Source organism: Melopsittacus undulatus, chromosome 4 (genome assembly GCF_012275295.1).
Source record: "Melopsittacus undulatus isolate bMelUnd1 chromosome 4, bMelUnd1.mat.Z, whole genome shotgun sequence".
Taxonomy (NCBI): Eukaryota; Metazoa; Chordata; class Aves; order Psittaciformes; family Psittaculidae; genus Melopsittacus; species Melopsittacus undulatus.
Genome location: NC_047530.1, coordinates 45,543,093 through 45,558,684, shown reverse-complemented (window position 1 = coordinate 45,558,684; position 15,592 = coordinate 45,543,093). Strand labels below are relative to the sequence as shown.

The window sequence follows — 15,592 nt, the reverse complement described above, 5'->3', positions numbered from 1 at the left end:
AGGAAAGTACAGTAGATAAATCTAGGGAGACTATAACATGGACAAGGTATATTGGTGACAGGGATAGTATACACCTGTGATATCAGGAAAGATGATGTCCACATAATGGCATTAGAGATTATTTACATAATTTACATTAGAATAGGTAAATGAATTTTTGAACAACCTGTTAAGGAGAATGTATATATATATAGGTGTTTAAGAAACTTCTTTTTTTTTCTAGAGTCTCTTTATGCATTCTGACAGCTTGGCACTGCTAAACTTAGAATCAGTTCAATTTCCTCGTCTTCTTGCAGCACTTAATAATGTATAGAATTTTAATAGTTGGGTGCCACAATATTTGCCTTTATTTGCTTTCAGATGTTATAGATGTAAAATAGTACCAACAGACATCTTTGTGTTGCAGTTCTTTTACTTTTTAATTTGCAAAATGTGTGAAATAGCCAATACAATAAATCTGTTTCAGTGAAGTGTGGGACAAATCTGGGGAAGTCAAACTTGCTGTTGTTTCTTTCCCTAACTCAAATCCCCTGCTAGAAGAACAGTAGACCAGGTTCTCTCTGTAGTAATTGTATATGGAAGGCTATCCCCAGAATAGCCAATAAAATTCATAGATTGCAAAGCCAGATAAACTGTTTGTTATAGGTGAACTTTTCTAGATAACTTGAGCAGTCATAACAAAGTAAGTTATGAACTGAACTAGTTATTGGTTGGATTAGGGCACATCTCATAATATGACGACTGTCAAAAGCTATTGTCAGTCTTGGTTTAATCAATTTCAGTGTCAGATAATTCCCCAGAGCTCTTTAAAGGTTGTCCCATTGGGCTCTTGGATTGATACGATGTGCTGTTACCTTCACTCTTAAAAGTGTGCATTTTGATTCCCCCCTAATTCTGTATAGTCTGAGCACTGCAGAGAGTTGCAGAAAAAGCACACAAATGATAGATTAAACTCAGTGCAGATGAACATCGAGGTACGTGTGTGTGTGTAAACATTTTTTTTATCCCATTTAAAGACATCTGAAGTGTTTGTTGCTATTCATTAGTTGAAAGCAAATGAACCCTAGAAATTAGGAAAAGAACAGAGAACAAATCGGAAAACACATCATGGTGTCACTATATAAAGCAGTGACATAGACATATCGTGTAACTTTTATTTGGACACCAGGGGCTCCACGAGGAAACAAAAGTACTGAAAAGGTACATCAAAGGGCAGCAGGATGACTAACAGTATTGAAGAATTTACATATGAAGCATTGTTGGGGATGATATGAGTAAAGTACAGTAGACATCTTTGGTCTCAGAGACTGAGATGGGTGAGAATATGCTGTGACCGTCTAAAATCATGGAAGGATGGATATGGCAAATATGAAATTATTATTTTCTCTTTTGGCACAAGAAGTAGGGAGTATTGAATGAAGCTGACTGGAAGCAAATTCAGATGAAGGTATTTTTTGATATAACTCAAATAGGGAAGTTTGTCATAGGATCTTGTGGAAGCTTAAGTTTTTGCAAGTTTAGAAAACAACTGGAAACATCCTTTGAAGGTTATCTTATAAATAGGACACCACCTCTGGCTCAAGAAATCCCTGAACTACAAATAGCTATAGGCTGGCAGAATATTTCTGAGGAAGTGTCCCTGTGTGTGTGCCTGGTTCTCAGGCTTCCCTAGACTTAAAACTACTGGGCACTGTTGTGCAGCATTTGAGGTTACATGGAACCTCTGATTCAATGTTGTGTGACCTTTCCCAAGTAATGCGCTTCTTTCTTCGCTGTTTGTAATTTTTAAAATCAATAAATTAATATTTAAAGTTTGAGATGGTGTCAAAGGGATTGAGGTCCTGTGAAGGATTCACTTTTCTGTAATTTTGGTATTTTCAGCAAGATTGCTGACTTCATCACTGTTTGATATATAATAGCAGGGTAGCAAGTTGAATTCCTTGTAAAGCATCAGTACCACTCAGTGGGGCAGACTATATAAATGGATGTTTTTTAATGTCTCATAATTGCAGGAACATTGAAGAAGACAAAGGATGTCTGTCTTGAATACTGAGAAAAATGCTGTTGCCTGGAATTAGTTAGATAAATGTAGGCCCATGAGCTTAACATCAATCCTGGAAAAAAATAATGGAAAATGTAATACATGATTTGGTTAATTAAGATTTAAAGTATGGAGACAGGCCTTGTTGGACCTAAAAGTTTAAGGACCAGCAGCCTCACAAACAAAAGAGAGGGGTGAGCTGAACATTTACAAGTCAAGGCTGCAAGGCGGCAGGTTTAGTTACCAGGAGCACACAGTTAAGTCTGCTGTAACAAAGCTTTCTTCTATGCAGATGCTGCTTTGGCATATCAGGCCCCTTCACAAAGCAGTTTATATCGGCAATAAATATATATAAGCCGTTGTGCTTTTCTTTTAAGCCAGAGTTCATATGGTAGGGGGCTGAGTGTCTGTCACTCTGCATTCTCTCCTATAGCTGTAAACTGGTTTTGCCTGACCAGTCTCTGCCTGTTTATTTCATGACAAAGGATATGAATGTAACTAATATTGGTCAGTTTGGATTTCTGGAATATACTTTTTTACATGTGGTGGTAATACTGCATAATATTACCTGTATGTATTTACAGTGCAGATGGTCCTGAGGTGTTTTAGAGCCTTTTTTTTCTTGTTACACTGACTTTTGGAGGTGGGGGATTATTTAATGAAAGGGCTTGAGAGAGATGCAAATGGCCGTGATGAATTTTGTGTTTGTCTAATTTGAGGTGAAATGGACATATTAGGCCAGTGATTTAACTATAGGAGCAGAAATTGTGGATTACACTCCTTACTTTCTCTACTAGGTTATGTAAGTTATATATCTTAACAAAAAGGTAGAAGTACCTCATGTTTTACCTGTATGCATGATAGTCTTGAGTAGATGTGGAAGTGAATGCAAAAGATAGGTCAACAGTTTAGGAATACGTATATGTACAAGTTATGTGCTGCTACTTTTTGATTTCTTTTAGGTATAACCACCCAAAAGAGGCAGTTGGACTTACGGTCTGTTTTTCGTTTGCATAATTTCTAAAAAACGTATTAAACCATGCTATGCCACTTAATGTTTGTTACCTGTCCCATTTGTATGTATTGTTTGTGCCGTTTTGCTGAGCAGATGTACTTGCTTTTGGCAATTGACTGTAGTTATTTTGTGATGTGGTTTACTCATTTCATGTAGACAAACAACTTAATGCAGAGAGGAAATGAAAAGATATACTGCTCAGATGCCTAGTGATCCTTGAAAAACTGATTATGATAAAGGTGGATAATAAATATTGACTCACTGCTTTCAGGTGAGGTGATTTTACATAATTACGCATTTTGGAAGACATTCTGTGAAGTTTTTCTGGTTGTGCAGAAGTTTAGATTTCGGAACTTCATTATGAACTGTTCATTTATGTCTATACATCTGAATTCTTTGAAGATAAGTGAGAGAAATCATACACTTAAAAATAACACTTACTTGGTGACTTAAGAGATTAATGAAAACATCTGAAAAAATAATCTGCTTTTAAAAAATATTACATAATTGTAAGAAGTCTTTTAAAAACATTAGTTGTATTCAGTTCTCCTTCCTACAAGCAAGCCTTCCACTTGTTCTTAGGCTTCTTATATTTGAAACAGCTTAAAAAGTTTTAAATGCAATTCTCAGTTTAGAATTTTCTGAAACACTAAATTTTGAGTAAGCTTTTTGAGACCCTCATTGAATAATAACCTGATTTTTCTTAAACAGGCACGTTGGCTAGCTGTTTTGAGTGCGATTTTTTTTTTTTTTTTTAAGCCATGATAAAAAATACTTTTTACAAAAGAGTCGGCAAAAAACTCACATCCAACATCCAGGGTAAGAAAACTTTGCCAGTGTGAGAGCCGTAACTGGAGAATCAAAACTCAAATTACAATTCTTATTTTCCTCTTTCTTTTGCTTACAACTCTGAACTAGATTGCACAGGTACAAAGCAGTCTTCTGAAATTAGCTGACAAAAGCTATATTACATCTGCTGCTTGTTACGAATGTTAATCGAATTGTAATAGGTTTTGATGGTTCAAGTTATGGCAATCTTCAGCTGGTGCCATTGAAACTTATAACTGTATTGTTCTGTTTTGCATTGTACAGAACCCACTTAACTGGTGATTTTTTTTTTTCCCTGAGATGTTAGGTGAAAGACAAGTATCAGTGCATGTTGTTATAGGAGCAGTGAGGAGGCAGGAAGAATTCTTACTGGATCAATATAATATGTGAAGTGATGCAAAGGAAAATAAGATGAGAGGTGTTTGAGCATTTGTGAAGAGAGCAGTTGGAGATAGTAAAGAAAAAGACAGAAACTGGGGAGATGTAGAGAGTGCTGGAACCTGTCAGCAACAAAACGGCTGAGTGGCTAGGTACACTATCAAAAATTCTCATTAAGTTCTTATCAAATACAGCAAGTGGGAAAGTGGAAAGAGGTTAGAATAATGGAAAATTCTTTCCTGTGTTAAGCAGAAGACTTAAGCGTGAAAGTTTAGAGACTAAGGAACGCATTTATGTGTTGTGTCACCCTCCCCCCTCCCCTTCACCCCAGTTATGGCAATCAATAGTGGGATCTTGCATGAGGAATTTAAAATATAAAAAGTATTCTGCAGTTATATGCACAAGATGACCCCTCTCCTGTGGAAGCTTTTTCACACATTTTTCCTGGTAGGAATCCCATTATTTTCGGGGTATGTTGTTGACTCTTGATGTGAGACAAGGGTCAGCATAGTATCAACTTCTTGGTTTTTAGTCTAATAATATTCTGTTAGTCTTTGGCAAGTAAGTTTAACCTGCTAGCATTTGGTGGAATTCATAAACCCTTTCTTTGTTCATAAGTGAAGGGTTCAAAAGAGGTGTTTATGAATGGCAAATTTGTCCTTAGCAAGCATCAGGCAAGAGAGAGAGATTATTTTAGTACATTAGCAGAACATAAAAAGAAGGGAAAAGGAGGGAAAAAAAAGAAGGAAAAAGAATTGCTGGATACATCAAATGAGAAAGAGGTGCTAAATAAAAATGAGGGAAGTGAGACAGAGATGTAGAGGAAAGCTATTTAAAACGATGCTGGAAAAAGAAATAGTGTGTCTTAGTAAACAAAAAATGGTGTGAAATCAGTAAAAGACAGTAAAAGCAAAGATGTAGGTTTTCAAGGCTAATATTACATGCAAAAATGATCAATATGATACTATAAAATGGTGTTTTAAATGGTACATGACTATGCTTTTTCTGTTTCAAGGACTGTAGGGTATTTAGTGTGTGTGAGCACAGGCATTTTTCAAGTTACTTTTATATTAATTTTTCAAGTCCTGTTAGATGTTAGAATCTCATTCTAAAATGTTTTGCATGTTACTTCCTTGTAGAATTTACATCTATGTAGCTTATGTAGTGGATGTTCCAGATGAGTGAAATAACTGAGATGACCTGCTTCTTCTATTTTATAGTTTTACTGGGGCACTGATGTCCAGTCGTCTCATTGAAACTCTCTACACAGTACTTCAGGGTGTATTAACATGGTGCTGTTTCCTTACTGTACTGTAGTTTATTTTTCATAAATAACTAATCAACACTTTTAGCTTTGTTTAATATCCTTTTATATAAACAAAAATTCATTATCTTATAATAAAAGATATCCTTTTACTGCTGTGGTGCAAAATGTTCTTTGCTTTGCTAGATTAAATAGGTGATGAAGTATAGTAAATATGTTTTAGTAATATTAACAGATGCATGGCTTTTTATTACTTTATACTTTTCTTAAACAGCCATGATTGGAAATATATATTAAAAATATTTTGAAGGATTTAAGTCTTAGGAAGTATTTCAGTATAAATCAAGAGAGAAAGCATTTAATGATTTTCCTTTGAATAACCTTAGTATCAACAGAGAGCTACTATTTTAACAGTATAGGAAATCTAAGAACATAAAATATTAGTCATAGAATGATTTAAACTTCAGTATCATTATAAAGAAATTTAAATTCATTGAGTTATTGTCCATACATTAAAGTATATATAGATGTGATAAAAAAATGAGAGCAGAATATGAAATAAAACTTACCTAGAAGATAGTTGATTGAAGCTTTATCTGTGCTCTGTCAGAATATACTGAGACTCACTCAGAAGGTAGGAAGCTTTTTTCTATTTGAAATGCATTGTGCACTCTCATCTTGTGATTTCTTTTTCCACAGCGTCTTGTTATTCACTGCTGCTTCGTCTTGTGGTATTGGTTGTTAGTAGTTTATTTCCAGGTATCTCCAATATCAGATTTCTTCCGTATTCAGCATTTGTGTTTATTCTTCCCTAATCAGGTAACAGAAAAGAACCTGTGAACTTTGCATCTTTCCTCCTGCCCCGACACCCCTCCTCCCCCCAAAAAAAGGAAAAAACAAACATACAAAAGGTGAATGTACTGACCCCAGTTAACTCAAGTATTCGCACCCATTTAAAAAAAAAATCGTGAAGAATTAGTATCCAGTAAATTCCATCTGTTTTCTGTAGCTATTCCAAAACTGAAAAGTTATTTTCCTACACATTTAGGTAGCCTCCAAGTTTTAGATATTTGTAGAAAATATGCTGGAAGATCAGTAGACATCAGGTCTTAACTTTTAACCCATGCAACATTATTCTCTGAAGAATGATGAAGATCTATCTCTCTCAGATCCTTATGCTTCTGTCAGACACAGATGTGAAATGCTGATTTAAAACAGAGGGAGGAAAAAAATCCCGAAGGGTGTAGTGTTTTGTCATCTCTCAGGACAGTGAGCACGCATGGCATCAATGAATAGCAGATATGAGATATTCAAACCAGTGACTGAATTGACAGGATGACGCTTTTGTACATAATGGACCCATTAATTATTTCTTCTGATGGACAGCAGTGTCTACTAGAAGAAAAAAGCAGCAGATGATAATACTAGGTTTGATAGGTGCTCTGTGTTTGAACAGCTTGTCATCAAGAAATGAATCCAGGAAAAAAAATGCTGTTTTAGGATATAATTAGATAAAACGGACCAGAGTTGTTTTGATATGGTAGATGTTATACATAGGGTTAAAAACTCTGTTCAGGTTAAGGTCTATTCATAGCTTGTTTTTTACCAAAAAAGATGTTCCAGAAGATTTGCTTTAAAAATTGTGGATTGTGCTTTGCTTCATGTAGCTTTTCACTGGGGGAACCTGGCTGTAGTCCTATGGTTTTTCATTTATAATTTAAGGTACAGATAAAGACTACACATTCATGGGTGTTTTATCTTTTTCTTTTTTTCTTTTATTTCTTTTTTTCCCTGCAAAAAGAAACCTTGTTTTAAAAATGTTTTTCAAAGGACTCTGTGTATGGAGATGATGTTCAAACTCATTATACACTTTTTTTGAAACAAAGGCTTTCTGACTCATAAATCCATTTCTAATTAATTTTAGAAATTTCAAATAGTCTGATTTAATGTTAATTAACTGCTCTCTTGAGGTTACTATGTAGGGAATAATATACATTAGAAAACCCACTTTAGTGTAGCATAAGTCCTTCATAAATCTGTCCTAAAATATGATGGGTAAAATCTTCATTCACTATACTGATGTTGTTAGGGGCAACGTGTGCTGATTGTGGGGAGAATAATGAAACGTTTGGAACTTTTTCTTAGAATATAGTTTCCTTCTCCCCCCCCCCCCCCCCCCCAATTAGAATAATATTTACTGTAGCTGTTCTTTTTGCTTTATGGACAAGAAAATCTTTACAATAATTTTTTTGTTGTTTTTGCCCTCTGTATGTTGAAGGTGAAAAAGATAAAATGATAAGAGAAAAAAATAGTGTAATTTACTTTAGAACTGGAGTGAAACATGAACCAAAACAAATGGTGGGATAAAGAGCTACTTCTACAGGTTAGTACTGGTTTGTTGTAATTATGAAGAGCCTTTCATAATTTGCCCTGGTCTTCTTTCATTGAAAGAGCAAAGTTACCTTCTTTTTCTTTATTATAAAACAATGGAGAGCATCTGGATAAGCTTTTTTGATTTTTAGCGTCAATAGTGATGAGCAGAGTTATGCATTTATATCACATCAAATAAGTTTTGGGATCTTTGGCCTCTAGCTGGCATCCTTAATAGCTCCAGACCAAATCCAAGCCTAGTAGCATATGATGGCTGTAACTTTAAATCCAAGTTGTCAATGTTGTCTCTTTAGATAAGGAGTTGAGTTGCCAAGGATACAATGGGTACGTGATGTAAAGTCCATGCTGAAAGGACTGGAATAAGGCATACTTTATGAAATAATATTAACACTTCTGTCTCGTAATTCCTGTCCTCAAGCATGCAATGCATATCTGGAGTTGGTAGCCTAGCCTGAACTAAAAGTGTCCTAAATTTATTAGCATATTTCATAACAGTGCTGATTCTTATGAAGCCCTTCAAAGTAACTGGAGTCTGACAAGGCACAATCTTCCTGTGTGCGGCAATAAGATATCTGTATACAAATTGTATTCTCAAATAATCTTTTGGGATATAACAAACAGTAGTCCCAGTCTGCTTCTGCCTTGCAAATCCCCAGATAGGGCACTTGAATATCTACTCCGTGAGTATCCTCAAAATAAGTCCTGAAGCATAAAATAGAGAATTCTTTAATACACGCATGTGTGCAAGCGCACACATATAGGCATTTGCATAAACCCCACTTTTGTCCCCTCTTTAGAGCTGGATAAGCTGAGCTATTTGTGTGTTAGTATCAAAAGTATTCTGCAGTCTCAAGCTTGGAGATGAGACTAAACTTGGATAAAGCAGCACCTTAAAGTGCAGGGGATGACAGCAATCCTGACATCTTTCTGTGCAACTTCAGTTGAAGATAAGGAGATGATTGGTGTTAAGAACTCAAAATCTGAAGGCAAAGCTAGTTAAAATCTTCAACCTTGAAACACAGAGAAGAGGAAATGAATTTTTAGCATGGTGTTCTGAAAATCTTTTCTGGTTGGTCAAGCTACAACAGGAATAAGCTATATATATATAAGCTGCATATATAAAGGGGATAATATATCTAGTGATGAAAGTTGATGGTATATCTGAAGTAGCAAAAGGTTCAAGCATGCACAGCTATGAACTCTGTAGGTCCTATAGTCTGTTTTGCGACTGGGTATCTACAATGTGACAACGATAATTCTTGCAGTCTGGTTATCTTGCATTCACAAAATGATGTGATAAGGGATTCCATATCTGTAAATAACATCAGTTGGCATGAAGTTCTCATACTTTTAACCCAGGGGTAAGGAATACATCCTTCTGCTTTGTTTCATTTGGTTCACAAACACATTGGATGGGGCTTTGAGCAGCCTGGTTGGGTGGAAGGTGTTCCTGACCGTGGCAGGGGGGTTGGACTAGAAGATCTTTAAAGGTCTCTTCCAACCCAAACTATGCAATGCTGTGTTGTTTTATGCACTAGTTTCTGATAACAGGTTAATTTGTAGTGATGAAAAAGTCCTTTACTTCTTGGACAGACTTCTGTTTCAATTCCCTCTGTTTTTTGGATGGTATTATGCATGTACATGTTATAGCTACAAACCTCAAAATAACTACTATGTAGCTTTGGCTAACAATGTATTGTAACTCTGCACCTAAAAATCAGATCTAGGGTGAATCATGCACCTTCCTGTTTTAAGAAGACTGCTTTCTAAAAGTTGCATAAGAAGTGAGAACAGAAGGCAGCTTTCTTTAAAAATGCTTTATGTTTTAAGTGCATGAGCATTCAAGGTGAAAGCTCACTGAAATTTCATTGCTGTCTCAGTGGGATTTGATATTTACAGGATCAAAGCTGATAGCTTTGCAAATAGTATTAAACCATGTACTACTGTCTGCGTTAGTCCATTCATGATTAATAATTACAGATTCTTCAAATCTAAAAGGCCAAGAGTTACCCCTGCTGTATGAAAGTAATTTGTCAAATATATCAGGGAAAAACATTTTCCTAGTAAAACTGAGTGATCAGTAAAGCCACATCTCAGTGAAATGTTTCTACAGATTATAAATGTGTGTGGTAACCACTAATGTTAGAACTGTGAAAAAATTTGAAAAACCCCCACCAAACACAAAAAACCAAACAAACCCCATAGTGTTAGAGAACATTTCTAAGCATTTTCCTGTTTGAGAATTTTACGAAGCTGTTATCATTTATCATTAATAAAGTTACGCACATGGAAATCCCATTTTTACCTTTTTTTTGAATGTTGTCATTCAGCTTTTATAGATCTGCATGATTACCCGCTTCAAGTGAGCTGATAACTGCAGTTTTCGCTTTTCAGAGAGAAGCGGTGTATTTATCTGAATTTTAAAATTGCTGAAGAGCTAATGTTCTGAAGAAAATGTCATTGTTACTGCTGCTGCTTTTGTTGCCTGTGGGTAGTTCTTGCTTTTGTGAACAAAATTATTTTCCTACTTACTCTTCAGCCTTATTTTTTGGGGGGTGTGCTTCTGTTGTTGTGACCTCAGATCAATAGTTACTTGGTATTGCAGATCAAATAATTCAGATTTGTCAATGGAATATGTGATTATCTTTCAGCTAAAGTAATCTGCAAACCATCATTTTCAGTGATCAATATAGAATACATTGTATGATTCTTAAAAAAAACCAAACCGACAAACCCCAAAACAAAATCACAAACCCTCAAGCCTGTAAATTACTATATAAATGAAAACAGTCTTCAGTTTTAAAAGTTTGAAATCAATCAGATGACTAATACTGAGTAATTAGTGACCTAAAAATGTGACAGCCTGAATCTTACAATTATTTTGAATTTAACAGGAATATCTGCTAGCTCTTAGTGAAAATATAGATTGTAATTTCTTGAGATTTGACCATTTCTCATAAAATGGGTGTTTCCTGTAGTCTGAAAGCTGGTTTAGAACAGCAAACTCAAAAGAGAAATGGATTGCGATAGCTTAGAAATTTTTTGTTACCTAGGAAATGAGTTAAGTACTTAGTGCAACTCATCATGTTAGACATCTGAGGGGTTTTGTGTTTTCTAGATTTTAGTTATGGCAGTCAAGTTTAGACTTGAGAATAAGTGGCGTTAATAGAAAATCCTTTGAGAGGGAAGACAATTTGTTTTCCACTTTTCCAGTGGAAGTGTTGCTAGTAAGTGCATTTGGACAGAATGCTTTAATAAAAATGCATAATGATAATTCAAAATTATTTCTAGGACTGTTTCTACTAACATTTTGTTGGAAATTTATATTCAATGAAATTTTGCTAGAAAAAAACCTGTAATTAAGCTACACATTTTTTTTCTTTTAAGAAAAATAACTGGCATGCTGGCACTGGTTTTAAGTAATTTATTTTATAAATTCTACTTTGTGCATTTGTGTGTATTAAAATGAAGCTGCCTTGATATGTTTTTTCACCCTATTATTTGAATATTGGAAATAAAAGATTTCTGCTTCTGTCTAATACAGTACTAGGAAAGATAAGCAATGGCTGTTTCATAAATATGAGCTTCAATTATATTTTAATCGTGTTTTAATTAATGGTTCAGTATTTGTGAATGTGGTATCTGATTTAGTCGAAGAGGGTGCTGTTACCAAATTATTCAGGTTGGTAACCAATTATGAAACTGTATTGAAGATTGAACAGTTTTGCATAATTGTGGTTTGTTAACTGGCGATACCTGATGAATATGTGCTCAGCAGATTGTTACCTGAAGTCTTTCAATTGACATAATTTTTGTAGTCACCAATTGGGTTATGACCTTGGATTTAATGTCTTACTTTTTATGCTAATGTGGAGCCTGTCCACCCTCACCTGTGTTAAAGGGAAGTTTTGCAGTTAAATTTTTTGTTGTAAAAAGCTAAGGAGTGATTGGATGTGGCCACAAATTTTAGAAGAGGGAGGTAGAGAGGAGTGTCAAAGATTATTTAAGTTTTGCTTATGCACACCCTTTCTCTCCCAACTTGATAATTCTAGTTGCCATAACAACTTCATAATAGCAGTGCATTTGCTGCTACAGTTAAGATTGTGTCAGCACTTCCATTATAAGCTACTGTTCTCAGGAATTTGTAATTTATTCACAGGCCTAAAAATGATATACAGTAAGCCTATGTAATTGGTTTTAATGTACACTACTGACTTTTTGAAAGCTGCTGTTGTCTGATCTCTGATGGCATGTATAAAATAGCATATTGTTTCAAGTGTGGGTTTGGGTTTGGTTTTTTTTTTCTTTTTTACCGAGAAGTAGCAAAATATTTTTAGTCTAAAACTAATTTTGACTGGTTCCCATCTGCCTGAGGTATGAGAATCAACGTGTTCTTTTGCTCTACCACAATGCTCCATCACGCCTGTATCCAGTTAGACCCATCTGTTCCTGTTAGTTAAAAGGTTAGTGTGAACATGGTGCTTTTCTGTGAAGTAAAAAAAAAAATGCAACCTTTTTAATAAGAGAATTTTATATCTCATTGAGAAATAGGTATTTTACATCTGCAGAACTTTTATAATGAATTTTATGTTAAATAAGGACTAGCTGTATTCAATGGTGGATGATTTTTGAAACGCAAGAAGTTGAGGAGGAGCCTATGAACAACAGCTAGTATTCAAAAAAGTGTTATTTATTGTAGGAACAGTTCCTGTTGTAGAGTTTTAGCAAGGAATTCTGCATACCTTTTAATGCAGCTTTTTGAAATCTGGAGATTGTTTAACCTGGAAAACCCATCTAAGGAGTTATATAATTTGCCAAAGATCTGCTCTGTGCTCTGTAACAAGTGACTCCACTACAAGTGTGATAAAGGGATTGTTTGAGGACTTTGCTCAGCACAAATGGATTATTTATGTATTTATTTATTTATTTTTAACATAATAGTTTCAGGCAGATCTACAAGGCACAACACTGACTTGCTGTATTTGTATATGCCCTGAATAATTACAAATTGTATATTTGTGAGGACCTGTGTAACTTTTGTTTGCCCCCTCCCCCTTTCTTTTTTAGCTAATTGTCAAATGCAGTGCAAGACCCATAGTCTTAAAGCTAAGTGATGCTTTTTTGATATAGGAGACACCACAAAGTTGTATGTTATACAATACTCAAAACTGCTCTGTTCTGTTTTTACTTAGAAGGGAACAAACTTTCTTTTGCTTTTTAATCCCTTATTGTTTTTATTTTACTTAGAAGTAAAGGCTTCATTTACATAAAATCATTTAAATGTGAAATAAGTATGGATTTTTTTAGTTCATTTATGTAACTTCTTCACTGTAATAACATCTAATTGCAGGTGTTTAGACATTTGTATCTCTGGTTGATTTATGTTTGAAAAACTTCAACAACCACATATAATTCTAAAAGAGAAACATTCATTTGATTTATTTCATTTTAATGGTATGTAGTAAGCATAGCTATTCATTTCAAAGGCCAATTTCTTTGGTTTTATTTTTTAAAGGAAAATCTATTTTAAACTTTGAATATATTCAATGTAGTCATACTATTTAGAAGTTATTTGCTTAATGCAGAAAGATTGTGGGTACTTCTCAACTGAAAGTTACAAGTAGTTTTTTAAAAAGCTGTCCTGTCACTAGATGCCCTTGTAAAAAGTCCCTCTACAGATTTCATGTAGTCTCCCTTTACGTACTGGAATGCTGCTTTAAGGCCTCCCCAGAGCCTTCTTTTCTACAGGCAGAACAACCCCAGCTCTTTCAGCCTGTCTTCACAGGGAAGGTGCTCCAGTGCTCTGATCATCTTGTGCCCATCCTCTGGACTCACTTGAGCAGGTCCACATCCCTCTGGTGTGGGGTGCCCCAGAGCTGAAGGCAGTACCTGCCGGTGTGGTCTCGTGAGAGCAGAGGGGCAGAATCATCTCCCTCAACCTGCTGGCCATGCTCCTTTTGATGCAGCCCAGGATATGGTTGGCTTTCTGGGCTTCATGCACACAGTGCCAGGTCATGTTGAGCTTCACATCAACCAATGCCTCCAAGTCCTTCTCCTCAGGTCTTCCCTCACATCTGTTCTCCACTGAGCCTGTATTTGTGCTTGTGATGGCCTTGACCCATGTGCAGGACCTTGTATTTTGCCTTGTTAAAACTCGATGAGGTTTTCACCGGCCCATCTCTCAAGCTTCTCAGGGTGCCTCTGGATGGCATCCCTTCTATACAACATGTCAACTGCACCACACAGGTGTTGTTGACAGACTTGCCAAGAGTGCACTTGGTCTCACTGTCCATGTCACCAACAGACATTAAATAGCACTGGTCCCAGTGTCAACCCTTGAGAAACATGGCTTGTCACTGGTCTCTACCCAGACATTGAGCCATCAACCACAACTCTTTGAGTGATTACAGATTAGGTAGTGAGAGTATCACATTTATGAAGGGAAGAATTAAATGGAATTGCAGGAAGCAGTTGGTTGCTTTGTTTAAGTCTATGTTTTGCAAATTTTGAAAGTTATTATCCATAAATGCCTAGGTGCAGCTTGTTTCCACAAAACAATCAGTTTTTTTCACTTCATGTCTTGACTAATTCTGAAAACAGTTCCCTTCAAAAATATTACACGGTTGCAAAATTACTGAGATTAAAAGAATCTCTTGGATGTTCACTAGTATGATATCTGAAGTCTTTGCTTTCTAATAGATAAGCTTACTGAAATGATATTGTTCAGCCTTCAGTTGAGCTTAGGTTTAAGTTTTGTTAAGTTTCAGCCTTACCTGGAAGGTTATTATTTTCCTGTGTTTTTGTAATGGAAAGTATGTTCTTTGTGAATCGTGTGTAGGTCTGACCCAGCACATAGTCATACATCTGAAAAACACATGCCTATAATTCAGGTGGTTTTTATAGTGGTATTGTGTGGTCCTCATTCTCTGTCTTGTCATGCAGCAAATAAAAGACATTTATATTCTGCAAATACGCAAAGGGCACAGACAAAATTTGTCTGTGGTTTCTTGAGGAATGGTTTCTTGAGATTTTCCAGGAGAGGTAGAAAAACAGGTCTTGTTCAAGAACCTCTGTGATCTTCTTGCTGTATGTCTGCTTTCATATATTTATTGTGCGGGAAAATAAATCCTTTCTTCCTGATTTCAGGCTGTATGCAGGATTTTCTAAAGACTCGTACAACTGGCAATTCTGAAGTGAAATCAGCACACAAAAAAATGTAATTTGAACTTTATCATGTTTGCCGACTTCTGGAGGAAGTTCCAGGATTCTTTCTCAGAAAAAGTTAAAAAACAAAAAACACCAGAAGAGGTGTCTCTTCTAAGGTAATCTATGAAAATAGTTTTTATAGCGGTTTTTTTGTTTGTTTGTTTTCTCCTAGGGATTTATTGCTGTCCAGTTAGGAACTGAAAACAAACAAACACAAAAAAAAGTTGAACACTTTTATAAGAATTTATGATGGATTTCATGTCATAACTTTCAATTTATGAACTGTTTTAAAATTATTTTAGAATTTTGAGAAAGATTGATTTTGGTACTGGATGTATCTTTATGATTTTAAGGTAGTTATATTTGGGGGAACTAAGGGAGAGAGGGGAAAAATAGATTATAATGGATATGAGACCGCAGTTGGAGTACTGTTTAGAGTTCTAGTGTCCTCAATATAAGAAGAATGTGG

General features: G+C 35.4%; 2 protein-coding genes across 2 annotated transcripts in view; one reads left to right on the top strand and one right to left on the bottom strand.

Moving 5' to 3' along the window:
• Positions 1-6,451, bottom strand: part of CHRM5 (cholinergic receptor muscarinic 5) — a 45,693-nt gene extending 39,242 nt beyond the window's left edge. The window contains exon 1 of the mRNA XM_005149273.3: positions 6,096-6,451. The gene's annotated coding sequence lies outside the window, so the exon portion shown is untranslated. The remainder of the gene's footprint in view (positions 1-6,095) is intronic.
• The window catches only part of AVEN (apoptosis and caspase activation inhibitor), a 97,559-nt gene that overhangs the window by 34,155 nt on the left and 47,812 nt on the right, over positions 1-15,592 (top strand). The window lies entirely within an intron of this gene.